This window comes from Venturia canescens, chromosome 1 (genome assembly GCF_019457755.1).
Source record: "Venturia canescens isolate UGA chromosome 1, ASM1945775v1, whole genome shotgun sequence".
Taxonomy (NCBI): domain Eukaryota; kingdom Metazoa; phylum Arthropoda; class Insecta; order Hymenoptera; family Ichneumonidae; genus Venturia; species Venturia canescens.
In genome coordinates this window covers 25,820,364-25,835,775 of record NC_057421.1, presented here as the reverse complement: position 1 = coordinate 25,835,775, position 15,412 = coordinate 25,820,364, and the positions used below count along the sequence as shown (strand labels likewise).

The 15,412-nt window shown below is 38.2% G+C and overlaps 1 protein-coding gene across 4 annotated transcripts in view; it reads left to right on the top strand.

Annotated features, from left to right (window-relative positions):
* Positions 1-15,412, top strand: part of LOC122407091 (protein artichoke-like) — a 97,228-nt gene that overhangs the window by 21,143 nt on the left and 60,673 nt on the right. Inside the window, exons 1-3 of one of the 4 annotated variants that reach the window (XM_043413093.1) lie at positions 2,654-3,353; positions 3,842-4,024; positions 10,910-10,946. The exons of 1 other annotated variant lie outside the window; for it this stretch is intronic. The gene's annotated coding sequence lies outside the window, so the exon portion shown is untranslated. Of the gene's footprint in view, positions 1-2,653; positions 3,354-3,841; positions 4,025-10,909; positions 10,947-15,412 lie in introns of those variants that run through there. 2 more of the 4 variants (XM_043413085.1, XM_043413077.1) reach the window with 2 other exon arrangements.

Sequence of the window (15,412 nt, the reverse complement as noted above, 5' to 3'; positions counted from 1 at the left end):
TGAAATAAAATCGATCACATGCATTAGGGAAAGGATTTTTCTTGGTCTCTGCGATACTTGACGATTTTTTACCTTTCCCATCTTCATTCATGAATAAGCCGGAAAATAGTCTCATTTGTATTTTTCGTTTTTACATCAGGCACAGAGTTTTTCCTCCTCGCGTTCGAAGAACGACGTCATTTTTTGTGCCCATTGAAAGATGAATCGAAGTCAAATTGAGACAGCCATTAGGAGCGTGTCCAGAAGCCAATAAAACCGGGAGTCCTTGGACAATAAACGAACGTTAGAGCTTTCGGTACGATTTGGCTCGTGAATTCACTAAAAACTGGTATTAATGTAGCTCCAAAATGCATACGAGCTTTTCATCCTTGTATAATAGTAAATTCGCTGGACAAAAACGACTATATTAGCTTACACATAAATATGTACTATATGTGAATAAAGAAGACGCGATATTAACGAGCGCGAATATCGAAGAAAATGGGCCGTGTAGACTTTGGACACCGGAAACGCGAACTCCAAAATTAATCGCACAGCCGGATCCTTCTACACGACGTGAACTGGGGTTTCCATAAGCTCGTCCGAGTTTATGGACCGAAAATATGGTTATACGAGCATTAAAAGCACGCTCTCGTATCTTTTGTCTGCATTATTTGTTACCATGAGGCCGAAATGGCGATGAGTACAAGGCGTGTATCAAAATTCGATATATTTCGAAGCTCAAAGAAAGTACTTTTTTAGACGAGCTCCTGATGGGGCTCTTGGCATGAAAAAATCTGGAAACTCGTTTATTTGTTTTTATACGTGGAATGTTTTACTCATCTTTGTAAATCACCTTTCTGCGTTGGCGTAGAAAAGCGCACAGAATTCCGCGGACATTTTGTATCATGTGTACAGCGCATATACAAGGCTCAAAGGATCCTCGGAATCTTTTGTGACTTTTTGATCTTCTCAGAACCCATGCAACTAAATGGATAGAAAAGACAAGCGAAAAAGCTTTAAAAACGTCTCTCGTTCTTTGTGACCCTAAGTAGAGGGAGAAAAAAGGTTGAAAAAACTGAGTAAGAAAAGGGCGAGAGAACACTAGAAAAACATAGAAAAAGAGATAAAGGAATAGGTGGTGTTCTTCTGAGTGGTCGATTATCCAAGCTTGCAAGTCTTGTGTATTCCGTGACTCGATACGCCATTCCGCAGGAACATATCCAAGGAAGAAAAGAAAAAAATAAGAAAAACGAAGGCAAAAGAATGGACGGGCGAGGATAAGGCCAACAGTTGGATGACTCCCATGAAAGAGCCGACCGCAGCTTGGAAAAAGAAGCTCGAACACAACTCATGCACATCCATTCATGTATACACGAATAACCTACACTTCTTCACACACGTTTGTAGACCTTACAGACTGCTCTTTCATGTCGTTTCAATTCACTAGCCTTCCAAGTGAGCTTTCCCTTTGGCTTTCGAATCGCAAATCTAAAGTCCTAGAATGTTCGGCTTGTTTTCGTTGTTATGATACCTCTACTAAAATCGTAGAGTATAACCCAGACAGTAGGATACACGCTGGAAATGTGGAGCGAGCTAATAAGCACAAATGCGATCTTACGAGCTTGTTATACCGGCACAAGTGGAAGGGCGATAAAAAAAATCGAAAAAAACCCTCGAAGCGACGTTGATAAACTATGGGGAAAGAAAATAAAAGCGGCAATGATATTGTGAGTCCGTATACGGTGTGCGACTTAGGTGATCCGTCGCGTTGAACAGCTTCGAGCAAAGTCAATACTCAGATACGGAGGACTGATTAGTTAGCCATCGGCTTGCGGGTTATAAAAACCCAAACACATTGTACTACCTTAATTTTTAACTTTTTCAATCGTTATCTCAATAACCATGGAGGATGGATGAAAAATGTATAGGACCAAAATTGTAGAGCGTAAAAAATGCAACAAAAAAGTATTGAATTAAAATTATCGTATCTCAACGGAGAACCGAGTTATCGTAAAAAAACTGAATTTAACCCTTTTTTCAAGATGGCGGAAAATGCACACAGGAAATCTTTGTCCACAATTTGAAGTTAAGCTTTTCTAGCCCCCCCCCCCCCCCCCCCCTCCACGTCACATCCAAAATTTAGCCTTCTCGGTTCATTTGCTATATGACTGGACTATTGCGCGTTAATCACTGAACATTGGAAGTTCTTCTGAGTTTCTCATGTCCTACTAAATGTCCATAATTCTCGGAATTATCAGTTGTACACATGTGTTTGAAAGGACTTTCTATTTAATGTGTAAACGAATATAAGTGAACACAGATATTGCCAAGGAACCACGAACTTGAGCTATTTGCGAAGCTCTTGTTCGTACTCACTTGTAACCTTCTCCGTTCACGGTCTTACGTCCCCGGAATATGGCCTCCAATTATGAGAAATATATTCCCTTTGCATAGTACGCGGTTTGGCCAGCTAACCAACCATGCTAATAGAATATAACACCCTGCTTCGTCTTCGGCAACGAGATGACAGAACTATCCGCATGGATTATTGCAGAAGGTGTAGAGAGAGTTTGCTTCCTCTTTCGGATGCAAGTGAGCGCTCGGTAAAATGTTTCGATTTTGCACGGTGTGTTGAAAATTAGAAAACATGTGTATTCCATCTTCGTTTCTTGCTAAGTCATCCGGAAACAGGGGCTTAATGTAATATCCCCGTTTTCGGTATTCTCGAGGCAACGCGAGAGTCTGAAGCAGAGAGGGTCGTAAATGCTGAATTTATGCGGCAAACTCTAGATGGTTTTATGCCAATGGGAATATGGAAAAGAGCGGGGTACGAATAACATTTGAACTGAGAAAAATAGTGAGGATGAGGCCGGAAGCTGGAACTGCTCTCGTTTAACGAATGCAGCACCTTCACAAAAAACGCGTTGAACTCATCAGCATGTTTTTCTCCCATCGTGTAAGGCTAACGCGTGAAAACAGCGTGCATAAGAATATTATACCACAGGTTGTCTCTGGATCACCCTGAAAATCCAATTTCAATAATAAACAATTTGCATCGTTCAAACAAAGAGTGGCTGGAATAACAAAGGGATTAGCCACGATATTCTCACGTGTGCCGACTCTCTTGTGCTGCTATTGTTGCCACATATCGTTGTGTGTTCTTGTTTATCGTACGGCGAAACTTGCTTCGCAAACAAAGGCAAGCAGCAACGAGATTTGTATTAAATTGTAACGAACTCTCCACGTATCTGCACAACGTCGATGTTTTATTGTATTTTACGAGGACAACAAGTTACGATGGAAGATATTACACCTGTGTCCGCAAACGGAAACCAACGGACGTCATGAAATTGTGTGGTGTATGCTCGAATGTGAGGGAACAATATGAAATCGGCGTGAATCTACGAATTCACGATATGTATAATGGCAATACCTTGATTAACCAATTGGCAAATAGCTCGTACACAATTTTCTCATCACATAAATATCTGATTACTATTTACTCAGACGAAATATACACACTCTCGCTCTCATGTTTGTACAATTCTCATCCTCAATTATCTGCTGTCATCGTAAAGCTTTAAAAGCACAATGTTTGCTCGGAATTGATCAAGAATTGGGTGTGAAAGTTTTCGATATTCCTTTAACAAATTGAATATCCACTAAGTAAAAAATACTCGATTTAAAAAGGCCTCGCTTTACGAGTGATTTTTTAGAGCTTTGTTTACAAAAAAAAATGTTGCATCCATTGGTTATTTATTTTCAAACTGCATTGGATCAATTTTTCAATTCAAATTCCCATAATTTTGTTAGTCTCACGAGCGTAGCTTTCCATTTACCTTGTACTTTTGTTTTAAAGATTATCGTCGTGTTCGATCTGTTTGATTATTTGCAACCCAGTGCCAATAGTAAACGCTCGACAAAGTGAAGCGAAAACTGTAAAGTGAGGTGGCATAAACGCATTTAAGGGGGAATATCAGTGTGAAAAAAGAGCTTGGGCGCAAAAGAGCTTCTGTATGGTCCATGGATAGCAGACTAATCGGTAAGAACTTGTTATCCTTCCAAAACTTTAAACGCGTTTTTCTCGAAAGCATGTTTTTTGACTTGATTGACAGCGTAACTCTGTCAAATTTTATCTAATTGATTTCATTCAAGAAGGATTCTCTTCAGAGAACTTATCGCTATCGTCGCATCATAGAGTTTTTTTAAATTGTTTACTTTTTTTTTATTAACAATTTACTACAAAATTTTTGTATAAAATTCGATTTTTTTTTTTAATGCCCACCATTATTTTTCTAATCAAAATTTTCAAATTTCCTACGATGCTGCAATAGCTATACTATTATAATTTAATAATCTTTTTAAATTTTCGATTTCAGATACTTGGCTGTAGCACTTATGTTGTCAACCGTCGGGGAGTCTTTTTTGAGACGCCATTTAGCGACCGCTCCTCTGTTTAACAAAATGTACTAAAAATTAAAAAAAAAACCTCGTATACTTCATTATTTCAATAATTAATACACAAAATTTCAAACAACTTGATCGAGCCGTTTAAAAAAAAAAAAATTCTCAAAAAATACCTCATTTTTCAGCCTCTCACACTGACATTCCCCCTCAAACCATGGAGCGGTGTCCGAGGTTTTTATCTCATCGAAGTAGTCCAACGATTTTGTCAGTAACGAAAAATTACGTGGGATTAAGAGGACGATGTTGAAAAGAGAACGAAGCCCAGCAGCCGAATAGAAATAATTTCTTCACAGGGATGTTTCTGATGAGGTCAAAATAGTCTCGATTCATTCGGCGAAACTGTCCTTCCAAATCTTCAACGCTGGACTGTTGCTCGAATAAAGTGCCTGATTCGGAGAGCGACAGAGCTTTGAAAAAAAGAAGTTGAATGAATCGATGGGAGACTGAAAGTTGAATCGCTGAGAGAGGCAGTGATTAAAGCCGTGAAAGGTTTGATGGGCAGGTTGTATGGATGCCTGAGCGACACAGGAGCGAATGCTCGGGAGGGTCACGTTTGAAAATCGCGAACACGTTGTGATGGAAACCGAAATCCGAGCGTTGAATCGGGGACGCGGAGCAGTCTACGCACTGGCTGCCAGCAATTACCATTCATTACTTTGCTGCGGCAAATTGACATAACTGATTGGTATTCGGCTACCATGCTACGCAAAGGGCCTAATGTAGTTATACGCACACACATATATCTTTCGAAGCACACGATATCGCGAACGCAAGCGCACATCTTCGCAAACGCATGCTCTCTTCAACGTGGACGCTCACATGAACCTACGCGATTACACGTGTGTCCGAAACACCTGAAATCCTGGTATATTGAACGAAAAGCAAAGTGACAAGGACCGATAGAGAACTGAGAGGGATTAAAGAGAGTATGCGAGGAATGTGTAGTCTGCCAGAGTGTATACGCATTTAATGCAGTTATGGCTTGCATGAGAATGCTCCAACACAGTTCCGCCACAAATCCGACAACACTTTACACCACGAACCCGATAATCCGTCAGTCCTGCTCCAAACTCCAACTACTATGTTCATGCTTTGCATTTTATATTATTCGTTCCGAAATATTCTAGAGGCTGCCAATCAAAAAGATCAAAGTAACGAGTTGTCGGATTTGGTTTAGTCGGTATAACGTATCGGAGGATTCCCGCATTTTCCCCATAGCACGAAATTTTTTGTCAATATCTTCTCGTTTATTCTTAACACCCTGGCATTTGACTGATCGGAAATGAGACTGACGGATTATTGAATCGGTCATTTGTTTATTACGATAATTCCGAAAAACTTAAACTTTACGTTGTTATAACGTTGTATCATGAGCAGTTAATACACTATTTCGAGATTGATTTATTCGTCTGTGTTTGTCAGATTGTACGTAGACATGGACACATTCATAGATTACGGATGTAGCCGCACATAGCGAGCTAATCCAACGCATGAAATATGCGCGCGGTTTATTACCGGTACAAACACCGTACTCAACCCCATAAAACAAATCAAAATCTAATTAATGTTTGCTTGGATCTCATGATCAGTATTATCCTTCATTCGTGATTTAGCAGGGTAAAATGTTGCCCCTCTGAAGATTTATAACTATTTACTTGCGTTCACTTCATATCGCGCGAATCGATGCTCCTGTTATGAAAATGAAGAGTTTGTGTTGGGAAACTCGAGTGTTTTTTGTTGTCGAAACTTTAGGTACCCCAATTTAAAGAAAAAACATTTGACGATCAATAAAATTAAAGTCTGACAGGTACGAAGAATCCCCGGAAGCGAAAGAACAGTCGAGAGAAAACGATTATATTATTTAAAAAAAAAATTTTTAAAGAGAGAAAAGATTCCAGTCTAATGCAGCATGAATTTCTCCGTATAGAAGCTCGAGAGATGAGCGCATAATTCCTTGGGAAACTTTGGTAAAACGTAACTTTTCGCCAGATGTACGCGGCTGTCACTCCGAGGGGGACTTGTGGAGAAAGAATCACTCAGGATGAATATAGAATCTGCACATTTCGCTTTCTCCCATCACCCAGACCCTCTCTCTCTCTCTCGCTCTTTTCCTCTCAGAAAGTGGAAATAGGCATCCGAATTATACCAATGGAAAAGTTTCCATAGAGTACTTATCCCGAACGTTTTCATCACAAGCCAAAATTCAACTATGTTGAAAATGCCACGGGTATTGTTGAAAAGTTGCTGCGACATTATTTCGCTCTCGACATCCCCGTTGCTTATTCGAATAATCTTTCTTCGTGTCCTTGGAAACAAATGACCGGGTTTATAACACGATCATACAGTTCTGGATACCAAAAATCCATTAAATCTCAAGATCCAGGAGGATTAGCTGACCGAATTTTTTAATCTCCATTTTCATCACAAAAAAAATAAAATTACAAATTAGTTTCATCCGACTTTTTAATGTCTCAAAGCGGCTGAAGCTCGCAATACGAATGAAAGAGCAACGGTGTCGACAACCGAAGTCGACATAAAGTATACAAAGAATCGATGTGTAACTGCTTGAAACTTTATTACTGTTTGAGCAAATGTCTTACTTCGTGAAATTCTATATACTTTTCTCTTTGCGACTACAAACTTGCATGTTGTGTCGTTCCACAAGACATTTGGGACAACGATAATTCTAAGGCTTCTATAAAAGACTCGTTTGATTGTACTCCGTTGGTCTCATTTTCAACTCAATTGACTTTGACAGACTTGAAAAGAAACGTTGATTACAGAAAGTTTATTGAAAAAGCCTTTAAAGAAGGAACGTGTTTGGAAATAGTATAAAAGTCCAATTTTCAGACGAGTTTAAATCCCAATGGGTGACGTGTTAGCTTTAAAAAATCGACACCGCGCGTTTCGAGTTTTTTATTTCGTCCGTTTGTTTAAAAATTCGTACTCGTTGACCAGGAGTTCTGAACGAGCCATTCGGCCAGTCAACACCGTTGGACACAATTTGATGGTTTGATAAAAGAAAAAAACGCAACGCACACCAAAGCTTTTTCGTAATGGAAATTCAGAGACACAAAGAGTGCCAACATTTTCATCAACCCTTTTTTTTTTTTGTTGTTTCCGAACACTTGTCCCGTCGCTATTTGACACTCGGTAAATCCGGTGAATCGGTTAATTGGACGAATGCAATAGTGAAAAATTTTAACACGCTTCCGCCGATTGGAAAAAGACTTTCAATACTTGTTGTGGACTTTTTCTCTTTCGTAGAAACCATGGAACATTGATTCACTGTTGCTTTCAAAAAATTCGTTTCGAAACCTCTGACAGTTTTAGTTAAATTTCATTAGACGAAGCTCGAAGATAATTCCATTAACGCATAAGGCTATTGAATCGCCCGGATATCAAAATTTTAATTACTCTATAATTAATAACAGGAAGGGAAATTCAGAATTATAGGCACTAATATGATTTTAATGAATCCCTTTATCAATAATGGTCTGGTACGACTCCTTTAATCATGAATAATATACGTGAAAACGTAAACCCAGTCGGACATTAATAATTACCGATGATGGAATATGCATCCCCATTTTCGGCAATCGCTCAACATCCTAATGAAATCCATTCCAAAATATTCTTCCGTGTCTGCTGGCTCGAAATTTGTATTTAGTGCTTAGAGTTCCTGAGACTGGAATAATCGATAAATCCGAGATTACCGCTCGAACTAATCCTCGCTAGTTTCAAAACTTATTTAATTTCACCAATACAATCATCAAAATTCTAATAATTTTATAAAAAAAAAAGTATTAGGGGAGACCGGGGCAGAACGGGATACCTAAGAAAATATTGAACTTTTCAGAAGTTTGGGCAGCTCTGTCTATTTTTTACTCCCAAAAACTAAGAAATGTACTGGAATTCTGTTCAATTTTCAAAGAAAAAAAAAAAAATCCGAGACAAAACGGGGTACCGTTCAAAAACTTATGAAATTTTTTTTACTATGATCTTAATTCAATGCACCTTGGGTGTATTTTACACCCGTAACCGAGTGCTTCCGACTTACCGCTGTTGAAGACGTTGAAAGCGATCTCAGCGATTACAGCGCTTAAACGTAAGTCGAACGCACCCTCTGTAATTCAATTCAATATAAATGATATGAATAATAACGATGATTGCCAATGTTTATTTTGTAAAAATTTGTATTCTTTATCCACTGAATCATGGATTCAGTGCCAAAATTGTGCAGAGTGGGCACATGATTCACGTGCAGGTGTAACCACACATGACGGTCCGCAAACATATATCTGCGATTACTGTCGTAGACAGTAATCTGCGAGACAGTAATCGTAGATTTACAAAATTGTATATCTGTGCAAAAACGTTTTCACATTAAAAGTAATGTAAAAAAAAGAGAATTTGAAAAAAACGAATTTTTTGAAAAGAAAATCAAAATCCAAAAAAAAACAAGATATTTTGGAAAAAATATGTTTCATGTTCTTTTCGGACTAGGATAAAAATTTAAAAAAAAAAAAAGAAAAAAAAATTTCTCTCATTTTTCGGGTATCCCGTTTTGACCCGGTCTCCCCTAATTAGTACAATTGTCATGTGATCTCTGTAACCTCTTCATTGCTCCCGCCATTTTTACATTTTCCAGCCGGTATAATTCCAGCTATTTACGACTCTCGCAATTCCGTTTCGAACAGATCCTGCATTCACCGGACGAATATACGTAGATACGAGAGTCACTTTTTGTGTCAGGTACACGAAACACTGGTCAAAGAGACAAAACCACGAAAGTAGTTAGCTGCGAAACGCGAAAGACCGTATCGCCCTGTAATACGAAGGGTTTTCGTCTTGCAGCTGCAGTTTGTCGGTGCACACGTTCAGTCTTCCACGTGGTTGGCCGCTCGGTCATTCATGTTGGACCAAACCCAGCAAAGGATTCTCTATAGATCTTCTCTTGGCACTCGGAAATAAAAGTTTTGTCGATAATTCTTCGAGTAAAACCACATTGGGTTTGGCGAGCAGGCAGTCCCAGCGATTCTGCAATCCTCACTATTCCACGTTTTCTCGGTTTTTTTCACTCGGTTCTTACTTACGATCTCCTCTGCGCTCTCACATACACGCGAAGCTCGCAGTAACAGACACATCCAATTCCTATCCTCATTCTGTCTTGCCTCTTGTTTCTCTCCGAAACTCTTAGAACTTAACAAATCTTGTATACCGGAAAGTACACGTGAAATCTCTGTGGAACTACATCATAAAATACAGACTTTTGCCAAGCACTTCGACATTGTTATCCCTTCTGTTGTACAAACTTTTATTTAGGAAAAATAATGTTGCTGTTTTTCAACACAAATTTATTGGGCGCTCAAAGTTTCTACGATCATTTGATTGATGTTAAGGCAGATCATGCCCGAAAAATCGTATTTTATGGGTGTCCAAATTAAAACGATTTTTACTCCCTAATTAAAGATATAATAACTTAAATTAATGTCAGAGTTATCAATTCGAAATTGTAAATACATTTTCTCAACTTATCTTTTGACGAATGAAAACGACGCTGAAGTTTCCAACGTTGGAGTCCAACGAAATGAACGGAAAAAACGTTTGTAATTCACCAATTTTTTATTTCACGAATCGTTGGTGCAGCTTGAAAAACTACGAATCGCAAATATGGCGGGGAACAAAATAGGGGAATTACTGGAATTATTGGAGAGTTTTTTCGATCATTTCGTTGGACTCCAACGTTGGAAACTTCAGCGTCATCGAATGAAATAACAATCCATTAATCAAATTTATTCATCCCTGGTGAAAATGCTATAGATTTTTATGTAAAAAAATCGCGTTAGAGAGCGCAAAGGGAAAATACAAAGAGAAATAGATCAAGAAAAAGCTATGACAGGAATGGGCCAAGCCAAGAAGAAACAAAATGCCGAAATAAGCAAATATGAAGTTATACGAGTGTTCATTATCAATTTTGTTCAATCTTTAAAGTAATATATCTTGATTACTATAGTAAGACAATCGTCTCGAATTTTTTTCCAGACCTTCATAATATACTTCATTGTTATTGTGTAATTTTTCATAAACTTTCCAAGAAGAGTTCATTCGTTATATGAAAAAAAAAAAAATGATTTTTTACGCACCGTCATAATAACTCTGTGTATTTATCTTCATAATTAAACACGTTTATCTCAATAACCAATAAGACGAACCCTTTAAAATTTGATCAGCGGGTCAGTCGACTACCCATTTAAACTCTGAGTAAATTTCAAGACTTTCTTAAGAAAATCGTTTCGCGCATATGAACTACCTTAAATTTTCCAGACGTGTGTGGACCAAGTATCAAATCTATTTTATCCGAGCTGTGACGATATCTTAATGATATTTCAACTTCAAAGCAAACAAATCGTGACCACTATTACGTTTGCTAAATTAATACCTTTTTTTCTAATTTCAGAAATAAATTCTTCGCCCAAGTTGGTAATCGTAAATCGGTGAGTAGAGATCCGATAATTAATCAAGAATCTAATTTAAGCTTAGCCTATTTGAGCTTCGAACACGGAATGGCCGCTCGATAGCTTTCGAAAATACCAAACGAATATGCATTACCTACCCGGGCGTTATCTTCGCAAAAATGTGAATACACAAAAGCAATCGAGAAGATTAAGCCGAAGGTGAGAGGGCGAGGAAGAGAAAAAGAGTGAGAACGAGTTAAATAGAGTCCTTAGGAGCGAGGGTGTGGAGTTTGTTGGTCGATCGGTATAATTGGCGGTAACTCTGGGTCGCCGTGGCTATCGCGAGTATAAATCTTCTTTAATCACCGAAATAGTGGCTCGAGCAAAGCGTTCCCTTGCCCCGCGATCTCGATGAGGGTTATGCTGCGCCAAGCTTTGTCGACTATCGTACATCGAGCGATTCATTAACAGAAAGGCGTAAATAGTGTTTCGTTCACGATGGAGCAGCGTGTTAGTTACGTCCTTTCCTCATCCTGGGTTCATATACGTGTACATTTACAAGTGGAAATTTCAGCGGCTCATAGCCCACGCGAGAGAGGTGCATCGTATCTTTCACGCACGTACAAGCGAGCACACATTGTGTTGCGCTCATGCAAAGCTCGGTTATTTTTATGGACCTTTTGGAAAATCGCTTTTCATCGGTTCGGAATCTCTGGATCAGCCAACCAAAATCCTCCATATATATATGCAAGGATTTCGACTGTCTCTTTCTCTCTCTCTCTCTCTATATATATATACAAGCGATATATATCAGTCGACCATTCCTATGTCCTTCTCCACGTCATTTATGTCCGTGATTCCTCCATAAATTATTCGTGGTAATTGGATTCTCTCGGAGCATAAAATTCACGAGGCCAATATCGACCCTATGTCTCTCGCTTCCATGCGTACAACCGAGAACGTCGCCTAAGCTAGCGTACCGATAGAGAATACCATATACGCTCTGTCTATATAAAATGACCATGTTATGTGCAGCGAGAGAGTTACGGGAATTGAAGGGGTTTCGAGTCGGACGGTTCTCGTATAATGTCTACATATATATTCCCATTTTTACATACATATATCTTGAACCATACGAACACACGTGCATATATGAATGGAAATTGTTTCGTTTGTGTGAGTTTGAGAGTTATAAACACACAGAAACAGCAATCCCATTGTTGAATTGAGGTACGAAACGTGTATTGATGTGAATTTGCGCTTCGTAACGTTTTACATGGTCATCGGGGGAACATATAGCATGTAAATCAACGTTACACAACCATGAGGGTGGGACCAGGGCGGAAGGCGAGGGGGGATATCGCAATTGGCCCCTCAATATCAAGAGACTCGGTAGAGTCTCGGGACAAGTACATTGACAGCCCTATCGTCTGCTGGCCCGAGGCTCTCGCCGAGACTATATTATCTCTGAATAAAACGATTCGCGGTGGTGGGGGTAAAATCGACATGTCATTTTCTTGAATTGCGAAGCTCAGGCGTTATGTCGCAATTTGAAAATTGAACTTTCAGCTAATTAAGAAATTCTCTTTCGATTGCACCCAAAATCAGCATGATCGGTGTAGAAAAATACATTGATAGATTGATCAATTTCGTCTTTGATTTTAGTTTCATTTCAACAAGAACGATTCCTGTAATTCGAAGGAAAATTAATTTTCGGCAATTACTGTTCCTCAATATTAACATATGGATTAACTTCGTTTTTGATTTTTTTTTGGAATGAGCAATTCGAATAAAAAGTGATGGGCTGGACAAGTACGTTTAAGACGTATTTGAACATAATTTGTACCGATCCAATCGAAGTTGAATGTTGTGAATAACACCAGGCGATCCTGAAAGTTGGAGGGGAATCGATTTTTCAAAGTCTGTACCTTCTTGAAGTAACGAATGACTTTCATGTGAGTTTTTACCGATTTTCATATGTTCTGGTTACAAAAAAAGGTTGCCATCGTTCTTATTATTCAAAAGGAAGATTCTGCAATTTTTTATTTCTATTAATTTTTTAGTAATTTCGATGAAACGTTCTGAGCCCGATGAGGATTCTCAACACTTATTTGTTGCTGGAGATTATATTTCGAATTACTGATAAATACTTGGCCTCGAATGGATATAATCAATTTTAGTACTGCACGTAACTTTCTTTATAACTTTTGCTTCATGAGCTTGTTTTTCCTCGAAAATAATTATTATGAATGCTTAGTGACTCCTATGCATAAAACGTCATTTTTTCAATCAAAGTTTCCGATTTGTTGGGTAAATATTCCAAATGATCAATAAAAACTTGGCCTTCAATTGATATCATACATTTTTATATTGCATGTAACTTGGATAGTACATTTTTCAATTTGTTTAATATTTATGATTTTGTTTGAAAATTTTTTAGTTTTTCTTTATAGAATTTTTTTCGATTGTTTTTAATTTTTGTTGATTTTTTTGAACTTTTCAATTTTCCGTTTTTTGTTTCCATAGAATTGTTTTCCTGGATTTGAATATTTTTTCTATGTCATCCAGAAACAAGGGACCATCAATGTACTTGTCCCAACCTTTTTTTTCCCTAGGTTTACTATTTGCCAATATTCTCCTATCTACACGTAATAGCTCAACGGAGCTTACGCACTCGGAAGAATGAAAAGAATCATGAAAATGACATTTTTTCGATTACTGTTCGAGCGCTCGGACGAGAGTTTTTCGTGGTCTAAGTTCAATAGAATATGGGAAAAAAAATTTCTATATAAAGTCGTACGTGCTCGAGACACTTCCATTTATAGCTGGGAGCAGAAAAATTTCGAAAAATACTCGATCGCTCGACGGTAGGCTGTCATACTCCAGAAATGTAAGAGTTCAGAAATGACAGATTCCTGAAAGACACAACCTCGAAATGACATACTCCCGAAAAGACTTGATCCCGAAATGACATATTCCCGAAAAGACTTGATCCCGAAAAGACATATACCCGAAAAGACATAGCCCCGAAACGTCATATTCTCGAAAAAACAAAACTAGACATGTTGTACGACAGGAAGCTCCCTTCACGAGCTGTGAGACTTTGTGCATTCGCAGAATGCTAACAAGTGGGGCTGTGAGTAGCTGCATTCTATAAAAAAAGATTGACACATGAACTTCGAAGGGCTCCAACAAGAGTCACAAGAACGACATGGTTATCTAATGAATTTTTTTGAAATTAGATCGTTTTATTTTACGTAATAATTATTTCTCATCAAGACTCATTCACGATACTTTGAATTCAGTCACATGTTTTTCGATTGAAATCGCCAGTTAATATCGCGTTCAATAACTATTCCAAATAAGTATGTTTTAGTTTTGAATTTTATATAAATATATATATAAACATATGATCAAAAATATTTTTTTTGGTGTTTTTTTATTGGTGACAAAAAGTTTCCGGCTTGCGAAGAAGAAATAAAGCGAAACGATTAATTGATCAATACTGAATAAATATTTATTATTTTTTAACCTGTCAAACTGATTTTTTCTATTTAAATTTTTAATATCTTTTTGAGCCGAGTCACTTGATGCACATGTTTCACTGTGATTCCGTGTCGCTATCGGAGATGGTCAGAGTCCAGCCTCCATCATCTTCGCTCTCACTTTCTTCTATAATTTTTTCTACCTCTTTTTCTATAGCCTCGTTTCCCATTTCTTCTTCTTCTTGTTCTTCCTCTTCCGAAGTTTCCTTCTCTCCTATTTCCTTATTTCTTTCGTCTCCACTGTGATGTCGCCTTGCCGCCTGGATCTTGGTGGGACTCGTGACATAACTTTCCGTCAATTGCATTGATTCCATCCGTTCTGGCTCATCGTGATCAACATTTTCTTCTTCGTCACTATGCGTAACATCCGTCCTGGGCCGCGGGATTGGTCGAATTTCGGCAACTGGACGGAGCTCCTCATTTCCATCGACGTTTTCTTCCTCCGCCATGTCTACAATAGAGTAAGTTTTTGATGACTTTTTTTCAGCTGTTACTTCTTTTCTCTATTTTTTTTTTCTCATTTTTACTCAATCTAATATGATCATTTTTTTCCTTTGTTATTTCCACAATTCAGCGATTCCGGACGATTCTAACTTCTATGCACCCTTTTTTACACTTTATAGGTTCAACGATAATTTTAATAACAATTACCTTCGGAAATTCCAGATAGAAAAGCGTTTGTCGACGCTCGCATCTTCACAATGAACTCCCAAATTTTGTCGTGCCTCTCTGCTCGAATAAGATTTTTCAGATCGGCCCAATCCTTCCCATGCCTTATAGATTCTATAATTTTCCATTCTGCTATCTGCTGCCTCTGCACGGGTCGGTCGGAATCCATTCAATACTTGCAGAAGTTGCAGGTGGAACAGTTCTTGCAATGCCTTTAGAGAATCTGCGGTCAAAAGTTATTAGCGCAAATATCAAAATGCTAATGCAAATTTAAGAATTGGCGAATATATT